Source organism: Myotis yumanensis, unplaced genomic scaffold, assembly GCF_028538775.1.
Source record: "Myotis yumanensis isolate MYYU_CA2020_CCGP unplaced genomic scaffold, mMyoYum1.0.hap1 SCAF_19, whole genome shotgun sequence".
Lineage (NCBI taxonomy): Eukaryota > Metazoa > Chordata > Mammalia > Chiroptera > Vespertilionidae > Myotis > Myotis yumanensis.
The window spans coordinates 5798783-5810174 of NW_027223770.1; positions in this window are offsets into that span (position 1 = coordinate 5798783).

The window sequence follows — 11392 nt, forward strand, 5'->3', positions numbered from 1 at the left end:
ATTCAGTCTATGGGGAGTTGGGTTCCTCCCCTTCCCTGGGGTCATTTAAGAATCCTAAGAGGCCGTGGGGAAATAGGCCAGAAAATTTGGAGAAGGGCTATTAGTGCTCAGTTCTTTCTGTAGTTTGTTGGAATAGATGTTCTGTGTACAGACTGAAATGATCCCTTTGGAGATGGGCAGCTCTTGGTAATAGTGTGCTTTGCCTCAGTGTGCAACTCAGCCACTCAGAACTTTTGCCATTGCTTCCAGCAGTTCCAAATTTAGACTTTCCTGTGGCCTCCTCTGAAGTCCTACCTACTCCTCCTCACCCCTTATGACTCCAAGTGGGGTCCAAGACCAATAGCATCGGCACCTTTGGGAGCTTCTTAGAAACGCCGAGTCTCCGGACCCACGCCAGACCTTCTGAATCAAAATTGCACTTTAGGTCTCCAGGCAATTCGTGTGCATGTGCCATTGGGTCAGCCCTGGATACCACACGATGCAGCTCTGACCCACCATCCTGCTCCTCGCTGCTGCTCTGCATCCCTTGTGTGGAAGTCTTCAGGGAGCTGGGCCACTCCTCTCACACAGCACTCCCACCTCCTTCCCTCCAAGGGCCTGGCCTTTTGATAATTCAACTCCAAATCCCAAAGTTCCTAGGCACCTGAGCTCCCCTGAGGTAGGCAAATGCAACACCTCAGGACTCTGTGAGGCTTAATTGCTTGCAGGTGGGGGTGGGGTTGGGGGGCCGTAGTCTTTGTGATGAGTCCAGAGTAGAAAACAAGTCCAATTAATTTCTCAGTCACATTATTCTGTCATACTAATAACAGGCCCTCCAGGCCGGTAAAATAAAAAAATATTTCTTCTGGTATCTTTCCTCATTCTCTGCATTATTGCCCTGGGCTGGACTTTCTGGGGTCATCATGATTGAAAAAGAGAAAAAGGTGTTAGTAAGGAGGTGATGGGGGTGTAGTTACATTCTTCCGGGCTCTGTTTGATGTAAGTCCAGGCTTGGATCACACTGCCCTTGGGTTTGTGAGGCTGAAAATGCAGAGACAAAAAAGCAGTTGGGCGAGTACCTGTTGTACAATCTGTATGCTAAACAAGGGGCCTGTCTCCCTCCCCTCAGGGAGATGTAGCGAAGTGAGAAATAGATCTTCATTTTGGCAAAAGACTGTAGATTCAGTTCGAGGACGAATAGTAATAAGAAAACGCAAGCTACTATCATTGCGTTGTAGGGCAGAGTTGCACAACACTGTATTATAGAGTAGATGCTACACAAAGAGCTGCTCCTCATAGATATTTCATCCCGTCCCTCCAATCCCCCTAAACTCACTCTTTCAAAGCGTTTGGCCCAGCTTCAATGGCCATGTGATTTTTAAAATGTATATTTTAAATAAATGCAATGCTGAAAAGTAAACAAGAGAGCAGTACTGAAAATGGATGAGCCAGGGCTGTCCCAAGTCAATATGGAGGAGAATTTTTAAACTTGAAGGTCGTCCACGTGTTTCCAAGATATAAATGGGCAAAATATATTTTAAAAACCTCTTTCAAAATACGAGAAAATGTATTTTTTTTAAAAAAGGGAGGCCCCTTAAAATTAAATCTTGTTCCAAACTGATGAGACTTGGCAGATATGCAGGAAATTAAAATATCTGGCATGTTCATTACTATGAAGATTGGACAATTGTGTCTTGAAAAAGTCTTGAAATTTAAAGGTCATTTAAAGTACACACATAAAAATTTTTTAACGAAAGCACATTTCTTCCTTAAAGGGGTCTAATTAAAGTTTCCTCAGTCTCATGGGAGTAGATTATTTTACACCCTCTGCTTTAAAATTTTTTTCTTAGTCTAAGGGGCATTAGACAAAAACAAATATTCAATATGTCATATTCTGGCAAGTGTCAACCGGAACTGGCTTGTTAAATATGGGTTATCTTCAGTTTGTGCCAATTAATTAAAATGTTTTCTTAATGCTAAATTTAAATAAGTCCTTGGTTTTTATACAACTTCTAATGTTATTCTGTTGCTCAGGTGATTTGAAATTATAATTGAGAATACAGTTTGCAAAATTAACACATAAAAGGGCATCACTGGAAACATTTTCCATTGCATAATTCCAAATGCTATGGAAGTGGTTTGTGTGTTTGGATAGTCATGGGACTTAATTCCATACATACACATGTCAGAATTATCCATCTGCTTAACACCAGGAAGGGTAAGATCTTGGTGTACCCGATGGTGGAGAACTTGGTGTGATAAAATTTGCAAAATCAAAAATCATGTTATTTCTTTAAAAATAATTAGTGAGATTAGAACGTTATTCCAAGATGGAAATATGGTGTTATCAGAACAAGAAAACAAGGTGATTTATTCGTGTCTTCCCTCATTCCTAAGTGACCACCAGGAAGAAGACCCGGAGGGGTAATGAACTAACGGTAATATTGCACGAGCTAAGGACCAGGTGAATTTAATTTAAGCTTTAATATTAATCAAGTGAGATTGCACCTTCTCTCTTGAAATTGTAGATGCTAACATTCAAACAATGCCCTAAATAGACTTACACTGGGCAAGTACCTGCACATACTTAGTGCCAGTACTATAAACTACCTAGTACTAGTGTTATGCCCAGATTTCAAGATTCCCAAGAAGCCACCAGGGAGCCATCCAATCCGATGCAAAAGCAAAGAGTCTTTTATTTTAAGCCCGGGCTTAGCTCCTCTACCTTCCTTACTGACGCAGCAGCAGGTGGCAAAGAGAGAGCAGTCTGCTCGAACCAGGGGTTTCATAGAGGGTTGGAGTAGGGGCGGGAGAGGGGGCTGTGCCCCCCGCCGATTGGCCAGGTGCGAGCTGGTGATCCATTACACAGGATGTGGTCATAGCGATGGCGTGCACTTCCCTTGATTACCATTGGTTAGTCCAGAGAAATGGTGGGTGTGGCTAGCAGAGGCTCTTTCCGAGGGGGAAGGAGCCTTCGCTGAGCACATGGTTCCATACAAAATGGAGGTCCCTTAATGGATGGGAAGCCAGCCACTCGGCTCCCATGCAAGGCCTGCCGCCGTGGGCGTCACCGGGAGGCGGGCCGCCCACCACCCCGCCTGGCCCTTGGGTCGCCCGCTGCTCGGCCCGAAAGTGACTCGGAGGCCGAGGAGGGCGGCCCGGGTCCTTTTGGGCGTCCGCGGGCCTGCGCCTATCTGGTCAGGCGCTGCCTCGGCCATGGCTGCCCGTCATCCTCCCTGCCGGATGCCTGCGGGGCCACGTGCTCCGCCGGCCCTTTCACTAGTACTAAACTATAGTTAATACACTTATCTGTTGATTTGTAGCAAAAACAGAATGAGTGCTGTTTACCTGGGTAAAGTGATCACGTAGATTGTCTGCAAAGGTGGCCACCAACAGTTCCTCCCATCCCTAAGGGCGCCAGCAACTCCGTGCCCTCAAGGGATGAAGTCTCTGTCCTCTCTCCTTGAATCTGGGCTGGGCTTTGACCCATAGATGTGGTGGATATTCAGTTCTGGGACTTCTAAGTTCGAGACTACAAGTTTTAACTCTAACCTGGGGGCACACCATCTGCCAAGCCAAAAAGTCCAGGCTGTCCTGCTGGAGAAAGAGGCTGAGAGAAGTGACTCCAAACCGCCCGATGGCCAGAAAGGAGGCCCCCTGACAGCCAGAAGCACAGCTGCCTTCTCACACAGCCCTGAAGCCCAGCGTGGGCAGGAGGCCCACGGCCGCCCCTTGCAGCCCCGCGGTGTTCCTGCCCCACAGACTCGTGGGCAAATGAGATGATGGTCATCTGAAGCCGTTACGCTGAGTGTGTGGCCTGTGATGCAGCAATAGGTAACGGATACAGAAAGGATTTTATCAATCCTTAAAATTGGGATTTACAAACTCTTAAAACTTGGTGGAGGTTGAGAAGAAAAGCCAGGTGGAATATGCATTCACCAAAGCTGACACAACCAAGGAGATTTTTTAACAAGTTCTTTTGGAAAAGCTTTGTGGCTGTGCTTCTAAGCCATTGTAGTTGCTGAGGTTTCTGTTATGGAGAGTGATTTATTTATAAGTTAGTTAATGTGTAACCTTGATTAGAGCAGTGACAAAAGTCGTCAGTTCAACACTTAGCTCATTTTCCCTCGCTATTATGTAAATGAAAATTCCCAGGAAGCCCCGAAAAGGAATGGACAGTCGTATGGACTGGACCCGCTGCATAGCATGCCGGGGCTGCAAATATTATCCGCATAAAGTACACCGACGTCCTTGTACGGCAATAGAAATATTCATATGCATATGGACCTAGATCTAAGTCCCCAATAAATTGATCGAGGTCTGAAATAACTTAAATATGATTTGTAATACTAGTACTGAGGTTTTTCTTTGCCTTTTTATTAAATTTATTGGTGTGACACTGGTTAACAGAATCATACAGGCTTCAGGTGCACAATTCCACATCACATCATCTGTACACTGTATCATTTGTTCACCACTCAAAGACAAGTCTCCTTCCATCACTATTTATGCCCCCGATACCCCCCTCCACCTTCCTCCCACTGAATTTTTAAAAACAGCCATCCAGTGTTTTCAAGTTTGCCAGCATTTTGACAATGAGATGTGTGGAAACATGGCTAGAAGTTTTGCCGACCTCAAGTTTTTTTTTCCCATCTGCAAGATTGGTATAGATTTTTTTTTTTTTTTTAAGAGAAGAGCAGTTAAATTAGCAGGTTTCATATAGATCAAATACTAGCTATATTTGGTGCCTGTTCACTGGAAAATTACATAAAAGAATAGTTAGGAGAGGAGAGGGGAAAAAAACAGTAAGAAGAGACAAATACGAGGGGGAGGAAAGAGTGGTTTATACATGAGGAAAGTATTAGCATCGGGCATTTTGTTCTATAATGTAACTGTTTAAGGTAAGAGAATAGGAGAAAAGTGGTAAATATACAGACAATAAGAGGAGAACAAAGTGACCTTTTTAAAAACCTGAGGGAAAGATCTAAACATGAGCCGACTGCGTTTCTATTTTTGGCAATATTTTGGACCAGATCATCTAAAAACTTTCCCGCATTTCATAGTCCTCTAGAAATGCTAGACAAAATATAGCGAACACCCCTGTCAGTGCCAGAACATAGGGACAGTCCGCAGGAGTCGGAAACGAGGGTGAGGCAGTGGAGTGGCTAGGGTGGGAGCATGCGGCGGGGGAGGGGATTGAGTTGTAATACTCCCAAAGGACAGGGGACAACAAGCTGGGAACTGCAGCCTCCACACAAGCAAGGACCCCCAAAGAGCGCCACCTTTAGGGGGGCGGGGTTGGGAGAGGAAAAATCTGGGAGGTAACGAGGACGCTGATCTTTCTTATTCTGAGCAAGAAAAGCCCTGCTGAATTTGTCACCATAAGACCACGCTCACATAGGTGTGGGGTTCAGATGTATACTGTGGGGAAACCCCACGCCCAGAAATGAGCTGACCACAGACTCTAGAGGGACAAACCTTCGGCCTAGTGGTTTCCCCCAAATAAAGATCTACTCCTTCCAAACAGCAAAACACACAAGGAAACACACCGTCCGCTGTGAGCAGGAGGCTACAGAAACAAACAAGCTCAGATCATTGGATTACGAGAGACTCATTTAAAATTGGATTATAATGAAAGCCATGAATAAATTAATACAAACCAGAAAAGAATGACTCTTAAAATGGATGGGGTACTTTTGAAAGAGAAACTAGGACGCCTTTATTTTAGTAAAAGGTTTTTCTCTTTCTTCTCATTGTCAGTGGAACGAAATATTCAACATGAGACTGCTCCTACATATTTTGTGTATTAACCAGAAGCAGTGAAATTTCCCCATGAGTCACTCATCGTTCAGCAAACATTAGGGCTCCCACAAGGTGCCCCTGACAGTGTCATGCCCTGGGGGCACAGCAGGTGAAGGAGACAGACCCTGGGGCGGGTCAGAGAGACCTGTAGGCAAAACAGCCTGTTAATTACAAGTGTGATGCCTGGAACCAAGTGACAGAAAGCAAAGGAAGACCAGGGTGGGAGGGGCTTAGGTGGACCCTAAAGGAAATGATGCTTCAGCAGAGACTCAAGAAATGAGTAGAACTGTGTCCTGGTGATGAGGGAGCAGAGAACCTGTCCAGGCAGAGGAGAGAGCGCATTGAGGCTGGTGCATTTGAGAGCCTGCAAGACCACAAAGGCCAGTGGAGCACGCGATGTGAGTGTGTACGTCACAACACCAGGCTGAATAGCTCCAGGGGCAGATGGTGACAAACCTCCTAGGCTCTGCCAAGCATCTTCGATTGGGATTTATCCTGCAGGCATTGGGAAACTTAGGAGTGGAGAGATCTTCCAACGTAGGCTTTTGAATTGTCCTTCTGGGGACCAGGTGCCAGATGGTTTACTCAACGGCAGACCTGTCATTCCTCAAGGTTGTTGTAAACAGGACTTGAGCTGCAAAAGGAAGTTCCTCTCCTGCCAGTTTTGGGGGAAAACGCTTGAAACAGTTCTGATGAGCATCGATAAGGGAATAAAACAGCAAAGAGGAAGTGAGAGTGGAAATATACCCACTGAGCATCCCTACATGGAAAAACCACGAGAAAAATATGTAGAACATGCTCCCATTTTTAAAAGATAGAAACAAAACCAAAAATTGTCCCTGCATGCGTGTGCGTGTGCATGTGTGCGTGCGCACAGATAGGAAAAAAAATATATATATATATTTTAAATTGTATTATTGCTTAAAGTATTACAAAGGGTATTACATATGTCTCCTTTTTCCCCCCCGCCTTTGACAATCCCTTGGCCTCCCCTACCTCCAGTGTCTTATGTCCATTGGTTATGCTTATATGCATGCATACAAGTCCTTCAGTTGATCTCTTACCCTCCCCCTTCTGCCCCACTACTCTCCCCGGCCTTCCCGCTGCAGTTTGACAATCTGTTTGAGGCAGCTCTGCCTCTGTATCTATTTTTGTTCATAAGTTTATAATGGTCTTTATTATCCATGAATGAGTGAGATCATGTGGTATTGTTCCTTCATTGACTGGCTTATTTCACTTAGCATAATGCTCTCCAGTTCCATCCATGCCGTTGCAAATGGTAAGAGTTCCTTCTTTTTTACAGCAGCATAGTATTCCATCGTGTAGCTGTACCACAGTTTTCTAATTCATTCATCTACTGATGGGCACTTAGGCTGTTTCCAGATCTTAGCTATGGTGAATTGTGCTGCTATGAACATATGGGTGCATATATCCTTTCTGATTGGTGTTTCTGGTTTCTTGGAATATATTCCTAGAAGTGGGATCACAGGGTCAAATGGGAGTTCCATTTTTAGTTTTTTGAGGAAATGCCATACTGCCTTCCATAGTGGCTGCACCAGTCTGCATTCCCACCAGCAGTGCACGAGTGTTCCTTTTTCTCCACATCCTCGCCAGCACTTGTCATTTGTTGATTTGTTGATGATAGCCAGTCTGACAGGTGTGAGATGGTACCTCACTGTTGTTTTGATTTGCATCTCTCGGATGATTAGTGACTTTGAGCATGTTTTCATATGTCTCTTGGCTTTCTGAATGTCCTCTTTTGAAAGGTGTCTATTTAGATCCTTTGCCCATTTTTTGATTGGATTGTTTATCTTCCTTTTGTTGAGTTGTATGAGTTCCCTATAAATTTTGGAGATTAGGCCCTTATCAGATACGACATTGGCAAATATGTTTTCCCACACAGTGGGCTTTCTTGTTGTTCTGTTGATGGTTTCTTTTGCTGTGCAGAAGCTTTGTATTTTGATGTAGTCCCATTTGTTCATTTTCTCTTTAGTTTCAAGTGCCCTAGGAGCTGTATCAGTGAAGAAATTGCTTTGGCATATGTCTTAGATTTTGTTGCCTTTGGATTCTTCTAGAATTTTTATGGTTTCCCGTCGTACATTTAAGTCCTTTATCCATTTTGAGTTTATTTTTGTGTATGGTGTAAGTTGGTGGTCTAGTTTCATTTTCTTGCATGTATCTGTCCAATTTTCCCAACACCATTTATTGAAGAGACTATCTTGACTCCATTGTATGTTCTTGCCTCCTTTGTCAAATATTAATTGAGCAGATTGGTTTGGGCCAATTTCTGGGCTCTCTATTCTATTCCATTGACCTATATGTCTGTTCTTGTGCCAGTACCAGGCAGTTTTGAGAACAGTGGCTTTGTAATACAGCTTGATATCTGGTATTGAGATCCCACCTACTTTGTTCTTTCTCAGGATCGCTGCAGCTATTCGGGGTCTTTTTTTATTCCAGATGAATTTTTGGAGAGATCGTTCTAGATCTGTGAAATATGCCATTGGTATTTTAATGGGAAGTGCGTTGAATTTATAGATTACTTTGGTTAGTATGGACATTTTAATGATGTTGATTCTACCAATCCATAAACACGGTATGTTCTTCCATCTGTTTATGTCTTCCTCTATCTCTTTTTTCAACGTCCTGTAGTTTTCTGAGTAGAGGTCTTTAGTTAAGTTTATTCCTAGGTAGCTTAATTTTTTTGGTGCGATGGTAAATGGGATTGTTTTTTTAGTCTCTCTTTCTGAAAGTTCACTATTGGTGTATAGAAATGCCTCAGATTTCTTGGGGTTAATTTTGTATCCTGCTACATTGCCAAATTCATGTATTAAGTCTAGTAGTTTTTTGATGGAGTCTTTAGGGTTTTGTATGTATAATATCATGTCGTCTGCAAATAAGGACAGTTTTACTTCCTCTTTTCCAATTTGGATGCCTTTTATTTCTTCTTTTTGCCTAATTGCAATGGCTAATACTTCCAGTACTATGTTGAACAGGAGTGGTGAGAGTGGGCATCCCTGTCTTGTTCCTGTTCTTAGGGGAAATGGTGTCAGTTTTTGTCCATTGAGTATGATGTTGGCTGTGGGCTTGTCATATATGGCTTTTATTATGTTGAGGTATGATCCTTCTATTCCCACCTTGCTGAGAGTTTTTATCAAAAATGCGTGTTGGAGAGAAATATATTAATATGAAAAGAAATCTGAAAGAGCTTCCAGACTCTTGTTCTTCAGGTTCCTATTGTGGATAGTTGGGGAAGACAAAAATGTGCTACTTCTCTTTTCAAATCCATGGCTGGTTATCTAAGGGGATGGAAAGGAGAAAAGCTTAAAATTCCTCCAAGGTCATCATATGACCCCCTCACTGGAAATTAAGCTCCCTCGAAGTAAACCACAGGTTTTATTCATCTTTGAATTTCTCCAGTGCCTGGCACGTAAATGCCCAATTAAAGCTTGTTAGGTTTGAGAATGAGAATATGGGAATTTGGGAATGCCCTATGGGTTGTGTGGGAACTGGCAAGAAATTACTTTTTTGGGGAGTTAAATTCAACAAATATTCATTCAGCCTTTGTCGTGTGCCACCCTGAGCTGGCACATCATAGGGTGAGGGGAGGTAGTTGTGTTTAGCAGCCTGAAGGCCGAGCCTTAGCAACAAACAAAGGAGGCTTAGAGAGACGTGGACAAGGGCACCAGCTCTGGAGTCAGGAAGACCAGGGTTTGAATTAGGACTCTTCCATTTACTGGCTGTCAACCAAAGGCAAATAGCTTCACCTTTTGGGTTCCAAATTCCTTATCTGAAAATTAAGGGTTATAATAATAGTACCTACCTCAGAGAATATTGCGAGAAATAAGTACATATATTCATGTCGAGTACTTAGCCCAGTGCTTGGGAGAAAGCAAACTCCCGATGTACATGAGATATTATTGTAGACAAATGTAGAGATCAAATTCAGTGTATCTGGCTGGTGCTACTCTTACTAATTACTCTAGACTATCTATTTGGTCACTTCGGTAGGCAGAATCATGGCCTGCCAAATGTGTCCTAATTCCCAGAACTTGTAAATATGTTATCTTCCATGGCACATGGGACTTTGCAGATGTGATAAGTTAAAGATATATATATATTTAAATTTTATTTTCAATTACAGTTTACATTCAATATTATTTTGTATTAGTTTCAGGTGTACAGCGTAGTGGTAAGACAATCATATACTTTACAAAGTGGTTCCCTGGTATTCCCAGTATCCACCTGGCACCATATAGTTATCTCAATACTATTGACTGTATGCCCTGTGCTGGACTTTACGTCCCCTTGACTATTTTGTAACTACCAATCTGTACTTATCAATCCCTTCACCATTTTCATCCAACCCCCCACTCCCCTCCCCTCTGGCAGCTACCAGTCCACTCTCTGTGTCTGTTCCAATTTTGTTTGTTCATTTATTTATTTATTTTTAGATTCCACATATGAGTGAAATCATGTGGTACTTGTTTTTCTCAGACTGACTTATTTCACTTAGCATAGAAACCTCTAGATCCATCCAAGCTGTTGCAAATGGTAAGATTTCATTATTAAAGATCTTGAGATGCAGAGATTATCCTATATTATGAAGATAGGCCAAATGTAATCACAAGAGTCCTTATAAATGAAAGAGGGAGAAAGGTGACAATGGAAGCAGAGGTTATAATTAAGTGATTACTGGCTGGGATTATGAGCCAAGAATTGTGGGCAACCTTAAGAAGATGGAAAATGGGAAGACATAGATTGTCCCCTAGAATGAACACCTTGACTGCAGCCCAGCAAGATGATTTTGAACTTTCCACCTCCAGAATTGTATGATAATAAGTTTGCATTGTTTTTAGCCAATGTGGAATCTTCAAATAAAAATAGCCCATTGGGAGACATATTTATTTCCTCTTCCTCCAAAAATCTGGCTAACAGACAATAAAGAGTGAAAAAAATATTAACCCACAAGGACAAAGAGAATGGGAGGATAGACAACAGTGGATGAGAGATTTCAATAAATATTGGAAGACAAAGTTTGTTGGAGGGATTTACAGTTAAACATGACTTCTTCCAGCAAACCCACTTAGACAATATTAAGGAACAAAATAGGTATGTGTTAGAGACAGATGTGCCACACCTGAGGGGAAAGCAGTTGATAGCTTCCCAATCTAGCAATCCATACCCGGCCAAACTATCACTGAAGAGTAAGGTTGGAACAAAGATATTTTCGGGCATGTAGATACTTTAAAAAATCATCTCCCATTTATCTTCTTCTAGTAAAATTTTATAAATGTGTCCAATGAAATGAAAGAATAAAGTAAGAAAGAGTAAGATAAAACTAGCGAAGAAGAGATTCAAAATGGCTGAGAGGCAAAGGGAATGCTGAAGACAAACAGCAAAGAGATGGTTCAAAATGACAGCTATGCACCAGGTCCTACAGAGCAACTTATCCAGATTGGAGCAAGAAAATGGAGACTCTGGCAGCAAGTCTCCAGAAAGAACATGAAATTGATTCTTTGACTATAGAAAAAATATTGATAGGCCTGTAGCAGAGATGTCAGAGCAGTTGGAAAAGTACTTAGAAATAATACTTAGAAATCCAGGAAAAAAA